This window comes from Suncus etruscus, chromosome X (assembly GCF_024139225.1).
Source record: "Suncus etruscus isolate mSunEtr1 chromosome X, mSunEtr1.pri.cur, whole genome shotgun sequence".
Classification (NCBI taxonomy): Eukaryota; Metazoa; Chordata; class Mammalia; order Eulipotyphla; family Soricidae; genus Suncus; species Suncus etruscus.
The window spans coordinates 20,334,929-20,352,786 of NC_064868.1; the positions used below are offsets into that span (position 1 = coordinate 20,334,929).

A 17,858-nucleotide genomic window follows, 5' to 3' on the forward strand; every position below is an offset into this window, starting at 1 on the left:
CTTTGTTTCTCTTTCAGTAACTTGGTCCCCTAAGTGTGGTATTGTTCATTTCTGTCCTTCCTTCATGGAAAGTTGCTCCTGCTCTCACTGAGAGCTGATGTCTGGTCTCCAAGGTATCTGGGTTCAAATGGTGGTTCTGCTCATCATGAGCTCCTTGACATTGGCAAGCCCCTCTACCTTGGTGCTAGAAGCCGAAATGTGAGCTGTCCAAGGGAGCAGCCAGACACCAGGTGAGAAGTTACTCACAGTCTGGTGCAGAGCAGGCACTGCTTAGTACTGTCAGTAGCAGAAACTCTGCCACTTAATCTGTCACACCTCTAGCCTGACCCTGGTGACAGTGGCTTACTTCCTCGCCATCCCCATTTTTCCTTTACACTGCTTCCCAGACTGGCCTGCCATGCTATGTGGTGTTCATAATTTAAAAATGTGTTGTAAAAGAAATTTCTTTTTGATTATCATCATACTAAATTATGATTAATTAACAATTACTTATTAATACAAAAGTCAACTACTCTATTTAAGATAAATCTAAATTATTAGAAGAAGAGTTACTTAGCTCTTACTATTGAGTATAATGATATTGATTATTGATATACCTGTCACATCTCTATCCTTGCAGTTGCATACTGATGACTTTGTCAAGAAAGGATCAGGACGGGAAAAAGCTTAAGAAATCCTCCCTGACCTATCTCATCAGTATCTGCTCTGGGAGAGGAAACTCATTTTTGACATTTGCCTAAGCAAAACATAATTAGGAAGATAAACTTCTGCTACCCAAATCATCGTAGAATGTTTTCTCAGAGTTGAGTTTTATTTAATGATGTTTATCAGTCCTCAGCTGGGAGAAGTGTAAATGCGTAGTGTTTTTCAACTTCCACTTCATTTGGGGTGGGTAGCTTACCAAGCAGGGGGTCTTAAGGTCACTCCTTGTGATAATTGGCCCTGTTGTGGAGGCTTGAGGGTTAAGTACTTGAGTCCCAAGATATGGTGCTGGGAACAACCAGGCTCATAACCAACAAGTGCTGAGAATCAAACCCGGTGCTTCAGTCATACCACTTCAGTGCATACCACTGCAGCCCTCTACTGCAACCCTCTGAACCAGCCCCTGCTTCCATATTGTATGCCAAGGGTTACTCTCAGTGGCCATAATAGGTATTATATAGCTTTTTCAGCACCCACAAATGGCTGTGTTGTATCTTCTCTATTTTACCAAGAAGGAAGTTGAGGCTTAGAGAAGTAACTGCCTGGTCTTGTCTGTACAGGCAGCAAGTGGCCAGCTGTGCTTGGTGTCTGCACCTAGAGGGCGATGTGTGGGTGTCAAGGTAGTACTGTGTCATCTTCATGCCCCCTTGACTCCCCGTTGGACCTCCTGGTTCCCTACTGAGGACCCTGGAGCCAAGCATTTTCGGGAGCTTTTTCCATATATATCCTCAAGAATCTGGACTAAAGACAACTGCTTGGATTTGGAGCTTTCTAGTCACCCAGTGCCAAGGCAGGGAGGAAGGGACACTCTTCACCTCATGAGTGCCTCATACCAAATGTGACGGCGTGTCGTGGTGGTGGGCACAGATGCCATTCCAGGTGGAGACTCACCTGCCTTTGTTGGTTTTCAGGGTCATGTTTTAGATCTTTTCTTTTCCTTTGACTTAAATGTGTGTGTGTTTTAGAGGTAAAATATTACAACAACCTCTTATCTCCCCCAAAAGTGCAAGTTTCCCTCCATCACTGTTCTCTAGAGCCTTTAAGCTCTCTCCTTTCTTTTAACCTCAGTTCTGCCATCTGAAACTCAGGGTCTGTTTTCAGTAGATCTTCCTTGGCTGTACTTCGCTTTCTTTCTTCATATACTTTTTTTGGAGAGGGCACACCTGGTGATGCTTCTGGCTATACTCTCAGAAATCACTCCTGGCTAGGGACCATATGGGACACTGGGGGAACCAAGGTCCTTGATCGCCGTCAAGGCAAACACCCTACCTTTGTGCTATCTCTCCAGCCCTCCTTTCTTCATATACTCTTTTGTTTTGGGGCCAGTAATGTTTAGGGCTTTATTTCTAGCTCTGCACTCAGAAATAACTCCTGGCCGTGCTAGAGGGACCATATGGGATGCTGGGAATTGAACCCAGGACAGCCACATTCAAGGCAAGCACCTTCCCCGCTGTGTATTATCACTCCAGCCCCTGTTTCTTCATACACATTTGAAGCTTATAAGTAAGCTCATTCAGTGTCAGTCTTTCTCCCTCTGACATACTACAGTTAGCATAACCCCTTCTAGTTTACTTCATGTTACAGCATGAAGCAAAATTTCATTACAATCAGATTTTAACCGGGGATTGGGAGAAAGTGGTGGTGGTAAGGGGCCAGGCCCAGTGATACTCAAACCATGGACAGTGCCTGGGATTCCAGCCATGTTTGCAGTCAAATGCAAGGCACGTGTCATATCCCCTGGCCTAGCTCTCTGGCCCCAGAGCATATTTCTATGCACAAAATTGTGGGCAGATGTCATCTTAATGGTGAACTTTTTCTTAGTTGTGGCTGTCTAATAATGGATTGCCTTACAAATCCAGTTCTCCCAAATTATTTTCAAAGCCAGCAGCTCAGTGGGTCCCACTTTCAAATTGCCTGTGCTGTTCTAACCTGCATGAGTTCGCATGGGCACGACTCACCACGTGTCTCCTGCCCCATCACATGAAAGCTGGAGGCCAGCCCTGCTAGGTCGACAGTTCTAGTTAGCCGTCTTCTTGGGGCCCAGGAGTGCCTTTGAGCCCTGGGGGAGCACTGCCTTCTCCCCCTTTTCTCTTTTCGTTTCTTCCCCTTGGATTTTTTTCTGTCCTTGCTCATTGTGCAGCTTGCCTCCCCTGGTGTTCCCAGTCGGGAGCCTGCCTAGCTGACACACTCCTCAGTGCCCCCTCTTACCCCAGCCCCTGAGGGCCACGAAAGCTGTCTTCTGGCAGAGCTTGGCAGGCCTTTGCCCCCCGCCGCTTCCTGAGCTGTGTTTTCATCGGAAGCCCTTCTGGCTGTTGCCTATGTGGAAAATGAAGGAATGGAGGTCCCTGTTACCCGGTTTAGAGGGTAGGAAGCGGTGAGTGGTGGGAAAGCAAGGGGAGTGTTAGGGGGTGCGTGGTTTCTAAGAGGTGCAAGCTGTAGGCATCAAATTACTGTAATTTGTTTTGAAAATTCTAAATCTGTTTTCTTTATGTCAAAAAAAATGCCGTTAGTGAGCTGACATGGTTAAATAAGTTGAAGTGTGCAAGTGTATACATAAAATACAAGCCCTCCAACTGCCTAATCACACACATCAAATCATTCTCTTGCTTTTAATGTAGTTTTTATCTTTGATTAATGAAATGGATTACAGTGTGGAAACTTTAGTGAAGTTTGATACTTTGTTCTTTTAGTTCGCACAAAGAAATCAGGAATAATGGCATAATTTCATTTAGGAAAATTATTAAGTTCATGATTTTTTATTTTTAAGACTCTTTTGTGGAGAGCAACTGTATTTTTCCACAACCTTTTCTTTTTCTATTGCTTTTATGTTGCTTTCCTTGAAATAAAAGGCAAGCAGCAACTCTTGGTTTTTCCTGTGGCTTCACTTTGGAATTTTCTGAGCGGCTCTGCCCGTCCTGATGCCTCCTGAAGTCTCTCTGATGGTATTTCGCTCGGCCGGTGTTTGGTATGGGAAGGCCTTTTCACTGACAAGCAGAGAGGATAGTCTATTAAATGAGAGAATGAATACGTGTTGAATTGAAAGAGAATCATTTGTTCTCTCTAATAACTAATGGTTCTCATTATCCCACAGTAAAATGTGTATCATTTTTCTGAAACCCATGCAAGATTATTGCTATTGGGCTTAAATAAAGCAAAATTTTACTCTTTTCCATCACTGAATAGAAGAAAATATAGTATTACTCTTCTTGTACAATAGCCCTATAGGAAACAAGGCCACTAAAACTTGGAACTCTTAGCTTTTGTTCTCTTGACTATAGGTTTTTTCTCTCTTGTTCTAATGAAAGCTCTCTATATTCTGTGGATGAAATATTCACAGTATGTACCAACATCCAAATAGTCTTCTATACCTAGAAAAAAGACCAGTGATGAGAATAGTCTATAAAGTTTAGTTTTGAATTTCATCTTTTAATAAATTTATACTGTATGCATAATGGTACTTAGAATTATATAATACCTTTCCTCCAATGAATGATGATTTGTACAATACCTGTAAAGAACAATTTTTCATGATCAGTGATAAAATTTTTGCCATTATTTATCTAACTAGTTACCTCATCCATTCTGATATTTAGAAAAATGTGTAGATTTTGAACTTAGGCTCTGAAAGCAGTGCTTGAAATCAGACAGACTACACTTGACCCAGTTTGTTTATGGGTTCAATTGGAAGGTAAAAACTATGGTCTTTAAAAAATGTTTATAGCCATATGGATGGCTGACAGACATATGAAAAAGTGCTCATTATTAGAGAAATGTATATCATAACAACAATGAGATACTGTCTCACACCTCTGACAATGGCATACAGCAAAAGAATCTGGAAATAGCCAGTGCTAGGCAGGGTTGTGGTAAGAAAGGAACCTTCATCTACTGTTGTTGGGTAAGTTGTCTGGTTCAGCCTCTAAGGAAAGTAATATAGAGATTTCTCAAATAGGAATAGGGACCAGAACAATAGTACAGACCTGATTTGAACCCTGGTACTCCTCTGGTCCCCTGAGACTTCCATGAGTTATCCCTAAGTATAGAGCCAGGACCACCAGGTGTGGCCCCCAAAAAAAACAAAAAATAGGAAAAGAATACCCATAAGATCTAGCAATACTTCTTGGCATCAATCTTCAAAACATAAGAACATTAATTTAATTCAAATGATATGTGCATGCCTATGTTCATTGCTGCACTTAATATAGTAGCCAAGATATAGGAATAGCTCAAATGCCCAGCTGCAGATGAATATATCGAAAATTGTGGCATATATGCATAAAAGAATACAATGCAGCTCTTAAGAAAGGACAAAATTATGCAGTTTCTAGCAACATGGAACTAGAGGCTGTGATACTGAATAAAGTCAGTCAGAAGGATGGGGACAGGGATAGATACAGACTGATCATTCTCCTAGGTGACCCTTAAAGAAACACAAAGAGGTAGCGATAAATATCCAGAAACAACATAATACAGGAATTGACTCATACAGTGGAGTTGGGTAGGAGAGAGGAGAGACCTTGAGATTTTTGAGGGAGTAGGGTACACTGACGATGGGTATGAAGTTGGAATGATGTCCATATTATTTATAGTATTGTAAACAAAAAAATTTTTAAAGTGATTCTCACCACTACAGATTTTTTTCCAGTAGTAAGAGTCCAATGACATCTTCCAAGAAATAAATAGAGTTTGGGGGACCTTTGACAGGCCTAGGAGCTAGGCCCACAGAACATAGTAAGGGGACAAAGTAGCAGATTGATGGTGGGGATATAGCATTGCTCCAAGAATGTGCTTCCAGTTTACTTTGTGCATGAAAACTTGTGCATATTTTCATGATTACATTAAGCTCTTTTGTTTTTCTTGAGGAGGGGCCACACCTCACCGTCCTCAGTGGTTATTCCTGGCTCTGCACACAGGGATCATTCTTGGCTGTGCTCGAAGGTCATCTGGGATGCCAGGAATCAAATCTGGTTCATCCACATGAAGTACTATCTTTTAGGACCTCCATGGTTAATATTTTTAAAGAATGTCCATTCTTCACTCGAATTTTCAAACGTAGTCTTTTTTCCAGAGCATAACAGTAAAGTTTGAAAAGTAGAATCACAGGAATGCAAAGTAGTCTCAGAGTCTAGCTGCTGAGGAACCCGCCCCTTCCAGCAGGGGGCTCCACTCCATACCCATCCCCACAAGCTGGGTGTCCAAGTTCATGGGGGAGAATATCATCATCCTGAAGGGCATGCTGAGAGGTCTAGAGTTGAGTCAGCTGTGATACTTTTACTGAGCATCTGGCCAAGCCAGATTGCCTAAAAGAGTAGATGAAAAGATTAGCAGCTTTCAGGGGCTTCCAGGAAAAGAATAGATGAAGTAGACTGGCACATGAAGCTTTGTTGGGGTGAGCTATGGAGAAGTCCTTGTGCCTTCAGGAATGATCCCTTTCCCCATTTCTCACTGGCTCTTCCAGCCTATGGATGAACTGGAGAGACCTTGGGCATTTCAGGGGTCAGCCAGGCCTTGCCCAATGCACCTTATGATGGGCTAGGGGATGTATGGGGAGCTTCTTGAAAGGTTCTGCAGCTTTGGGACTCAGTTTCTATGTGGCTAGTGCTTCATGGGTCGTTTCTGTCTTAGTAGCACAGCCTGAGGGCAGCAGTGATATTATTCACCTCAGTCAGAGGTTAAAGTTTCTAGTGAGACTGGTTGATGTTCAGAAACATTGTCAAGTTATTGCTGAGCTCAGAATAATCATGTACATGTTTATCAGCTCCAAATCCCCATATTTGACTCCTGTGTGTGTTCAGAATACTCTATCCTAAACAGCTTTCCAGAACACAATGCCACGTTCTAACTAGATATCAGTAAGTAATTGTTTGAGTTATTTTAAAGGGGTGGAGAGCACACTCGGCTATGCTCAGTCAGGGATCACTCCTAGTGGTGCTTAGGGTTGCCAGGGATTGATTCCAGGTCTACCATGAACCAGACAAGTGTGTTACTCACTGTGCCTTCTCTCTGGCTCAAGGAATCAGTATTTTTCAAAGCATTTCAACTCCATACACCAAAATAATACTGAGATTATGCAACTTGAACAAAATAGATATGACACAGTAAATAAATAAATATGTAGTCCATAATTGCACAGAGGTAATGAAGCCATATTCAATGCATATGTATGCACAAGATGCGAAAGGATGGTATGGTAATTATAGGTTTTCCCTTGTTGAAAAATATTAGCATTCTGATTTTATTAAAAAAAAAGATAGTTTTTTTGTTTTATAAAATATAAAGGAAAAATAGTTGAACAATACTAAGCCAATTCTGAAAAGTAATTGAGTAGAGACCTCCAGCTTAGCTGCAACTCAGACCTCCGCCCCTCCACACACCAGCACCAACCACAGGCTGGAGGGGGCCCTACTTGCATACTTGCAAGAGAAGTGAACCTTGGCTTGTTGCTTTATTTCCTTGATTTTCCAAATTATTCAAATATTTCTTTCTGTCTAAGTTGCTGTCTTTCTCAGGCTTAAAATAGGAGAGAAGACACTCCTAAAGCATTTTTTCTGGACCAGAAGTATGTAGCTCATTAAATTAAACTTCCCTTTTTTTTAAGTTTTTTTCAAAGGCATTAAAAACAGCTGAGGATGGGAGGCACACATTGGTCACAATAAAGATTATTAAAAAACAGCTGAGGAAGGGAAACCAGTGCAATATAAAAATGGATAGGGCATTTGTCTTGCATAAATAGCTCCTGGCAGGCATGGGGGACCATATGGGACACCGGGATTTGAACCAACCACCTTTGGTCCTGGATCGGCTGCTTGCAAGGCAAACGCCGCTGTGCTATCTCTCTGGGCCCCAGAGTGAGTTCTTGAGAGTGTTGTCTTTTGGAATTTTTTTGTTCTATCAAGATTTTGTAGGGGGCATCGTAGCAGGTTGATGAAATTCATTTTCTGAGCTCAATCCCTGGCTCAGCATATGACCCTCTGGGCATTGCTGGTGTGATCTCCCCCATTTGTTTAACCCAGAAATTTGAATATAATGTCTTTTTAAAACACTCAAATTAGGTGCCGGACTGGTAGCACAGTACTAGGGTGTTTGACTTGCACTGGCCAACTCAAGACAGACCCGGGTTAGATCCCCGACATCCCATATGGTTTCTGAGCGCAAAGCCAGGAGTAACCCCTGAGCACCACCGAGTGTACCCCCCCCCCAAAAAAAAAAACCAAATGAAATACCTAAATTTATTGTCTATGCTAGGAGATTAGCATTGATATGATAGGCAATTTTAGTTATCTGCCTCATATATCAATTGCTTGCTTTTGTAATGCAATGCTTCCTTAGTAGTCTAAAAACTTTTTATTATGCAACTTCCTAAATATGTAGAATTGTAGAGATAGTTGTATTAAGATCCCACCAATGGCTCCTAATCGCCCAACTTCAACAAACTGTTCTGTGGCCAACTCTTCCCCCATCTCTGGTTTATGTTGAGGTGAACATTAGATATTATATCATTTTATCACTAAAGATTTTATTGTGATTTTATTCACTTGCTTTTCACAAAAGCAAGGACACGGGGCCTGAGCTGTGGCATGGAATTAATAAGGAATTTGCCTTGCCAGCGCTAGCCTAGGCCAGACTGCGGTCTCTTAAGCCAGGAGCAATTTCTGAGTGCATAGCCAGGAGTAACTCCTGTACATCACCAGTGTGCCCCCCAAAAAAGCAAATATCCTCTGTTTTTCAACCTAGTTGCATTGTTATCAACCGAGAAAAATATCACAATTTCTTTATTTTGTCCTGTATTCATATATTTCCATGATTTGACCCATTTTATTTTTTAATTGATTGAATGATTGATTAATGGTTTTTGAATCACACCCGGTGGCAGTCACTCCTGGCTCTGTACTCAGAAATCGCTCCTGGCAAGGTGGGGGACCAGATGGGATGCCTGGTCACCACAAGCGAAGCAAATGCTCTGACATTGTGCTATGTCTTGGCCCCAGATTTGTTTGACCCATTTTAAAGAAAAGGAAAATGGGGCTTCTTCGGAGGACCTGAAGGGACCTCTGTCCTGTGCTTCTCTGTCTTTCCTGAATTCTTGAAGCTCTCCTCAGAGCCCTGGGAAGTGAACCCACAAAAACTGTCACTAAAGGCCCCAGAATAGTGTGGCCGCTCCGCAGATGCGCATTCTTTCTAACCAGTAAACCTCACCACAACACGCAGAAAAAAATCACACTACAAGCTTGACAATGGGTAAACCTTGCAGGTAAACACCATGCACAAAGAATGGAGACTATAGGTCGAATGACCGAAAAAAATTCCAATCATGTGATTAACCTCTTGGATAAGGAGCTTAGAATAGAAATATGGAAGTTGTTCGTAGAACTCAAAGAAAGCATAGATCGATCTGAACAGAACACAAAGAAAGAAATGAGAAAACTCCAAACTGAAATAACAGATGGGAAAAACACGGTAGCTCAACTGAAGAACTCGGTGGATAGCAGCTGAGGACAGAATCAACCTGCTGGAAGATGAGATGCAGAAAAACTCAACACGGTAGAAGAAATTGGAAAAGAACCTTAAGACAAGCGATCAGGCAATGGAAAAAGTACTCAAGGAATGTGAACAGATGAAAATAGAAGTCTTTGATAAACTCAACATAAAAATCATTGGAGTCCCAGAGGCCCAGGTAGGCGATCCTCAGGAAGAATCAACTGTCAAAGACATCATCAAAGAGATACTCCCAGAGTTAAAGACTACATGCAATCAAATCCTGCATGCCCGAAGAGTACCAGCTAAAAGAGACCCGAAGAAAAACACCCCAAGACACATCCTTGTTACAATGACAAATCCCACAGATAGAGATAGAATACTGAAAGCAGCAAGATCAAAAAAGGAAATTACATTCAAAGGAGCATTCTTTAGACTCACAGCAGACATGTCACAAACTCTTAAGGCCAGAAAACAGTGGTGGAATACTGTGACAGACTGAATGAAATGGATTCCTCACCGAGAATCCTGCACCCAGCCCGACTCACGTTCAGGTTTGAGAGAATTAGACATAGCTTCATGGATAAACAACAGCTCAGAAATTTCAAAGATGAAAAATCAGCCTTAAAGGAAAAACTGAAACGTCTACTTTAAGACAAGAGAAATCAACAAACACAGAAAACTTATCTATAAAGATGACATTAAATCCTATGACAATCATCTCCCTCAATGTCAATGGACTAAATTCACCAATTAAAAGACACAGAGTGGCAAAATGGGTCAAAAAGATGAATCCAACATTCTGCTGCCTACAAGAAACACACCTGAATAATCAGAACAAACATAGACATAAAATCAAAGGCTGGAAGAAAATCATCCCAGCAAACAACACCCTTAAAAAAGCTGGGGTGGCCATATTAATATCAGATGACACCAAGTTTATAGTCAGAAAAGTGGTAAGGGACAAAGATGGACACTTTGTACTAATCAAGGGATATGTACAACAAGAAGAAACCAGACTATTAAACATATATGCATCCAATGAGAGACCAGCAAACTAATACAATTATTGACAAATCTGAAAGAAGACATCAATAATAATACAATAATTGTGGGAGACCTCAAAACGGCCCTGGCAACAATTAATAGATCAACAAGACTGAAACCCAACAAAAACAAACTAACCCTGAATAGAGAAATGGAAGAAAGAGGACTAGTAGATATATATCGGACACTCCACTCCAAAAAACCTGGATACACATTCTTCTCCAATGTACATGGGTCATTCTCCAGAATAGACCACATGCTGACACATAAAACATACCTTCATAAAATCAAGAGGATAGAAATATTGCAGGCTACCTTTACTGACCATAAGGCTCTGAAATTAGATGTGAACTACAAAGCCACACAGAAGAAAAACTTTAACAATTGGAAATTAAATACCCTACTACTGAACAACCAGTGGGTCTGAGATGAAATAAAAAAGGAAATCAAAACTTTCCTGGAAACAAAGGATAATGAAGAAACAAACAGCCAGAATCTATGGGACACAGCAAAAGCGGTCCTGAGAGGAAAATTTATAGCTCTACAAGAACACATCAGGAAGCAAGAAGGGGCATACATGAATAACTTAATGACACGGCTCAAAAAATTAGAAAATGACCAACAAAAGGACCTAAAAATAGGGAGACAGAAGGAAATAGCAAAGCTGAAAGCAGAACTCAATGAAGTGGAAAACCAAAAAACAATCTGAAAGATCAACGAAAGCAGAAGTTGGTTCTTTGAAAAAATAAACAGATTGATAGACCATTGGCAAAACTCACAAAGAAAGAGAGAGAGAAACCTGATAACCCATATTAGAAATGAAAAGGGGGAGATCACAACAGTTATTGCAGAGATCCAAAGGGTAATCAGAGACTACTTTGAGAAACGTTATGCTACTAAACATGAGAACCTAGAAGAAATGGAAAAATTCTTGGACACTTATAACCTTCCATATTTATGTAACGAGGATGTGGCATATCTAAACACCCCATCACTACTGAGGAAATTGAAACTGTAATCAAAAATCTGCCCAAAAAGAAAAGCCCAGGCCCAGATAGATTTCCTAATGAATTTTTTCAAATCTTTCAAGAGGATCTACTATCAATCATAGCCAGGCTCTTCCATGAAATGGAAAAAATGGGAACACTCCCAAACAGCTTTTATGAAGCCAACACCACCTTTATACCAAAACCAGACAGAGATGCTGCCAAAAAATAAAATTACAGTCCAATATCCTTGAAGAATGCTGATGCAAAGATCTTCAACAAAATCCTGGCAAATAGGATTCAATGTATCATCAAGAAGATGATACACTAAGACCAAGAAGGTTTCATCCCAGGAATGCAAGGCTGGTTTAACATCCGTAAATCTATCAACATCATACACAACATCAGCAAGAAGAAAAATAAAAATCACATGATCATATCAATAGATGCAGAAAAAGCATTTGATAAGGTCCAATACCCATTCTTGATCAAAACTCTCAGCAAGATGGGAATGAAAGGAACCTTTCTCAATCTAGTTCAAGCCATCTACCAGAAGCCAATGGCAAATATTATCCTCAATGGACAAAAACTAAAAGCCTTTCCTCTAAATTCTGGTACGAGACAAGGCTGTCTGCTCTCACCACTCTTCAAAATAGTACTGGAAGTTCTTGCTATAGTGATTAGGCAAGAAAAAGATATCAAGGGAATTCAGATAGGAAAGGAAGAAGTCAAGCTCTCACTGTTAGCAGATGACATGATACTCTACTTAGAAAACCCTAAAGCCTCTACCAAAAAGCTTCTAGAAACAATAGATTCATATAGCAAGGTGGCAGGCTACAAAATTAACACACAGAAATCAATGGCGTTTTTATACAGCAATAATGATAGAGAAGAGAAGGAAGTAAAGAAGGCAATTCCATTTACATTAGTGCCACACAAACTCAAATATCTTGGAGTCAACTTGACCGAAGACGTGAAGGACCTATACAAAGAAAACTATAAAGCTCTGCTCCAAGAAATAAGAGAGGACACACGGAAATGGAGAAACATACTCTGCTCATGGATTGGCAGGACTAACATCATTAAAATGGCAATATCCCCAAAGCATTATATAGATTTAATGTGATCCCCTTAAAATTTCCCATAGCATTTTTCAAAGAAGTGGATCAAACACTTATGAAGTTCATCTGGAACAATAAACAACCTAGAATAGCTAAAGCACTCCTAGGGAAAGGAAAATGGGAGGCATTACTTTCCCTAACTTTAAACTGTACTACAAAGCAGTAGTTATCAAAACAGCATGGTATTGGAATAAAGACAGACTCTCAGATCAGTGGCATAGGCTTGAGTTCTCAGACATTGTTCCCCACAATACAATTACCTAATTTTTGACAAAGGAGCAAGAAGTCCTAAGTGGAGCAGGGAAAACCTCTTCAACAAGTGATGCTGGTACAACTGGTTAGCCACTTGCAAAAAAGCGAACATAGACCGCAGTTAACATCATGTACGAAGGTAAAATACAAATGGATTAAAGACCTTGATTTCAGACCTGATACTATAAGGTATATAGAACAACACGTCAGTGAAACACTCCATGACCTTGAGACTAAAGGCATCTTCAAGGAGGAAACTGCACTTTCCAAACAAGTGGAAGCAGAGATCAACAGATGGGAATACATTAAGCTGAGAAGCTTCTGCACCTCAAAAGAAATATGCCCAGGATACAAGAGTCACCCACCGAGTTGGAGAAGCTATTTACCCAACACCCATCAGATATGGGCTAATATCCAAAATATACAGGGCACTGACAGAACTTTACAAGAAAAAAAAACATCTAATCCCATCAAAAAATGGGGAGAAGAAATGAACAGATGGTTGATAAAAAAAAAGAAATACTAACGGCCAAAGGCACATGAAAAAATGCTCCTCGTCACTAATCATCAGGGAGATGCAAACCAAAACTATGAGATACCATCTCACACCAGATTGATTGCCATATATCACAGAGAATGAGAACAATGAGTGCTGGTGGGGATGTGGAGAGAAAGGAACTCTTATCCACTGCTGGTGGAAATGCCGTCTAGTCCAACCTATATGGAAAGCGATATGGAGATTCCCTCAAAATCTGGAAATTGAGCTCCTATTCAACCCAGCTATCCACTCCTAGGTATATACCCTAAGAAAACAATAATACAATACAAAAGCCCCTTCCTCACACCTATATTTATTGCAGCACTATTCATAATAGCCAGGCTCTGGAAACAACCAAGATGCCCTTCAACAGATGAATGGCTAAAGAAACTGTAGTCCATATACACAATGGAATATTATGCAGCCGTCAGGAGAGATGAAGTCATGAAATATTCCTATACATGGATGTACATGGAATCTATCATGCTGACTGCAATAAGTCAGAGGGAGAGAGAGACGCGAAATAGTCTCACTCATCTATGGGTTTTAAGAAAAATAAAAGTCATTTTTGCAACAATCCTCAGAGACAATGAGAGGAGGGCTGGAACTTTCAGCTCACTTCATGAATCTCACCATGAGGATTGGTGAGTGCAGTTATAGAAATAACTACACAGAGAACTACCATAATCATGTGAATGAATGAGGGAATTGTAAAGCCTGTCTGGAGTACAGGTGGGGGTGGGGTGGGATGGAGGGAGATTTAGGACATTGGTGGTGAGAATGTTGCACTGGTGAAGGGGGGTGTTCTTTACATGACTGAAACCTAATCACAATCATATTTGTAATCAAGATGTTTAAATGAAGATATTAAAAAAAGAAAGTGATACTGGGGGAAACTGGTGGGAAAAGTGTACTGCTGAACGGTGGTGTACCTTCTGTGACAGAAACTCAATCATGAACAATTTTGTAACCATGCTGCTTAAATAATTATATATATTTATTTATATATATACATATATATAAAGAGAGTGAGTGAGAGAGAAAGGGATAGGGGGAGTGAGGGAGAGACAGAGGCAGGGAGGAAGGGACGGAGCGAAGTTGGTTGGGAGGGAAGGTAGGTAGGTATCTCATTGGGCTGGGCATGTAGCTCTGGGGTTGAACACCTGCTTGGCATTGTGAGCCCCTGGGTTCCAGTTCCAGCAGCATAACTGATCAGAACTCATGAGTTGGAATCCAAATAGATTTCAGATGATTGTTTCTTGTCTTTTATGTTTTTTATTTTGACCATTCAATTTATTTGCTAGGAAATTGAACTATCTTAGAAAATCTCTCTTTGTTCTAGATTTTGCTGATTCCATCCTAGTAGTATTCTTTACCATGCTCCTACATCCCCTTGTATTAACTTTACAGTAGCAATGAGATTCTAGGACTTGACTGTTTGAGGTCTGTATATTTTAGTTTTTATTGTTTTGTTTGTTTATTTGTCTTGAGGCCACATCTGGCAGTGCTTAGGGCTTACTCCCTGTGGGAAATGGAGAAATGTACATATGTGGTATCGGGGATTGAACTTGTCTCAATGTTTTCGAGACAAGAGCTGTATGTCTCCAGCCCCATTTTATTTTTTATTGACCTTCCTTCCTATGTAATGGTATGTGTATATATGTATATGTATATATATATATGAGGAAGTACAGGACATCTCAGAATTTAACACATTTTGAAACAGACTCATCGATACTTAATAAATACTTGCTCACTTTTCTTACCTTATTTTCCATGTAAGATGTTTGTAACTCGCACACATACTGAAAAGCACACAAAATCTGCCAAATAGCTTGATGAATTTTCACCAAGTCAGCACTGAGCTCAAACAACATTTATCTCCACTCCCCAGAAGCCCCCTTTTGTCTATCCTCCACCCCCTGCTAGAAAATTACTCTCTGATTTCTATCACCATAGATGAGGATTTTCTATTTTGGGACATTGCATAAAATTGTGTCTTTACACTTTGTCTCTGACTCCTTTCACTGAAGATCATGTTATGTTCCCCCACAGGCTCATACTGCGTTTCTGTATAGTATTTCATTGCTGGAAACTGACAGCCAGCCCTACTGTCTACTGTAGGGTATACTTGTGAGTTCTTTCCACATTCTGTGATTCTGAATAGTGTTAATTTGAGGATTCTTGCACATCTTGCATGTATTTTTTTTGAGTGTATCTTAAGTAGAGAACTGCTAGACACTAGGCACACATTCAGCTTTAGTAGTTACTACCAGATTTCCAAAACTCTCCTTTCCTCCCCTATCATCTCTATTTTTTTCCTTTTTATGTTGTGGGGGTAGGTGGTATAACACGTACATCAGTGCTTAGGGATTCATCCTGGCTGTGCACTCATGAATTACTCCTGGTGGTTCCGGGAAATTATATGGGATGCTGGGAATCAAACCTGGTCTAGTTGTGTGCAAGGCAATGTACACAAGTGCAATGCCCTATCCACTGTACTATCTCCAGCCTCTTTTTTTTTTTTTTTACTTTTCGTACTACACCTGACTGTGCTCCAGGATCACAACTGCTAGAATCAGGAACCTTTTGTGGAACCAGAGATAGCATCCAGCATGGCCATGTGCAAGGCAAGCACCATACCCCCTATGCTGTTTCACTTCTTTAGTGAGGTGCCGTTTCCCATCTTTCTCTTCTAATGCATCGTCTTATTGACCCCAAGCATTTCTTATATTTCCTAAGTAGAGACCTGTGGAAATATGTATATCACAAATAATATCATTTTGTAACTTTCTTGTTTTGTTTTGATTCACACTCAGAAGTGCAGGGCTTACTGCTGACTTTGCTCAAGGATCACTCCTCGAGGTGCTCAGGAGACCTTGAGCAGAGTTGAGGGTTGAACTTGCAAGGCAGGTGCCTTACTTCTCATACAGTCCCCATGTCTAAATTTCTTTATCATTTATGGTATTAATTGGGATTCTTTCTTTTTATTTTTGTATTCTTTAAGTGAAGCTCGATAGTTTTTATTCAACGATACTTATTTAAAATGATGGAAGAGAAGAGAAAAGGAGGAATAGATATTCAAGAGAGTGATGTCTCAGCGAGAACCTGGGCCAGAAAGTGCAAGGAGACATCAAGTGATTGTTTTCAAGAGAGAACACAGGCTTCAAAGAGCAAGTCAGACTTTCTCTTACTTATAACGAGATTCCAGAGTGGGTGGTTCTCAGTGGCCAGAGATCCCACTCCCAGAAATGCTTGGCTCTGATACAGCCTGGGTGTTCATGTTTGGGCTGCCATGTGGTACTGTTCTGCCTGGCAATTCTGAGGCTAGCCAGAACCAACCTCTCTGTAGAGGATCAGCATGCCAGGCATGTTCTACATCCCTTTGAGCTACCTTTCACCCTAGTAATTCATTGGGTTGGGCACAACAAAGTTCAGCCCAGTTGTGCTCAGGGAGCACTCCTTGGTGGGGCTCTGTGGACAATACTAAGTGCTGGGTATTGAATTGGGTCATTTCATGAAAGGCAAAAATTGCCTTATACACTGTGCTCTCTCTGGATCCTCACTTTTTGGGGGGCGTCACATCTGGATGTACTCAATGCTTACTCCTGGCTCTGTTTTCTATGATCATTTCTGGTAGTTTTAGATTTCAGTTTGGGGTGCCAGGGATTATAAACAGAATACCTCCCTTACCAGTGCAACATTTCCACCACCAATCCCCTCCCCAGCCTGTATTCTAGACAGGCATTCTATTTCTCTAACTCATTAATATTGTCATGTTAGTTGTTAGTGTAGTTATTTTACTAACTGTACTCACCACTCTTTGTGGTGAGCTTCATATTGTGAGCCTGTCCTTCTGGCCCTCATCTCTATTGTCTCTGGGCATTATCACAATAACGTCTTTAAATTTTCTTAAAACCCATAGATGAGTGAGACTATTCTGTGTCTTTCTCTCTTCCTCTAACTTACTTTACTCAGAATAATAGAGTCCATGTATAGGAAAATTTCATGACTTTATCTCCTGATGGCTGCATAATATTCCACTGTGTATATGTACCACAGTTTCTTTAACCATTCATCTGTTGAAGAACATCTTGGTTGTTTCAGAATTTGGATATTGTAAATAGCACTGCAATGAAAATAAGTGTGCAGTAGGCATATTTGTATTGTGTTTTTGTGTTCCTAGGGTATATCCCTAGGAGTGGTATAGCTGGATCATATGGGAGCTCAATTTTCATTTTTTTGAGAAATCTCCACATTGTTTTCCATAAAGGGTGGACTACATGGTATTCCCACCAGCAGTGAATAAGGGTTCCTTTCTCTCCACATCATTACCAACACTGATTGTTCTTGTTCTTCATGATGTGTGCCAATCTCTGGCGTGAATTAGTACCTCATCGTTGTTTTGATTTGCATCTCCCTGATGATTAGTGATGTGGAGTATTTTTTCATGTGTCTTTTGGACATTTTTATTTCCTCTTTGACAAGGTGTCTGTTCATTTCTTCTCCCCATTTTCTGATGGGGTTAGATGTTTTTTTCTTATTAAGTTCTGTCATTACCTTGTATATTTTTGATATTGGGTGAATTGTTTCTCCCATTCTGTGGTTGGCTTTTGTATCCTACGTACTATTTCTTTTGAGGTGCAGAAGCTTCTCAGCTTAATATATTGCTATCTGTTTATCTCTGCTGTTTCCTCCTTGAAGATGCTGTTAGTTTCAATGTCATGGAGTGTTTTA

General features: G+C 40.6%; 1 protein-coding gene across 1 annotated transcript in view; it reads left to right on the forward strand.

The window, feature by feature from the left end:
- POLA1 (DNA polymerase alpha 1, catalytic subunit) overlaps positions 1-17,858 on the forward strand; it is a 340,991-nt gene that overhangs the window by 146,119 nt on the left and 177,014 nt on the right. The gene's annotated exons all lie outside the window — the stretch shown is intronic.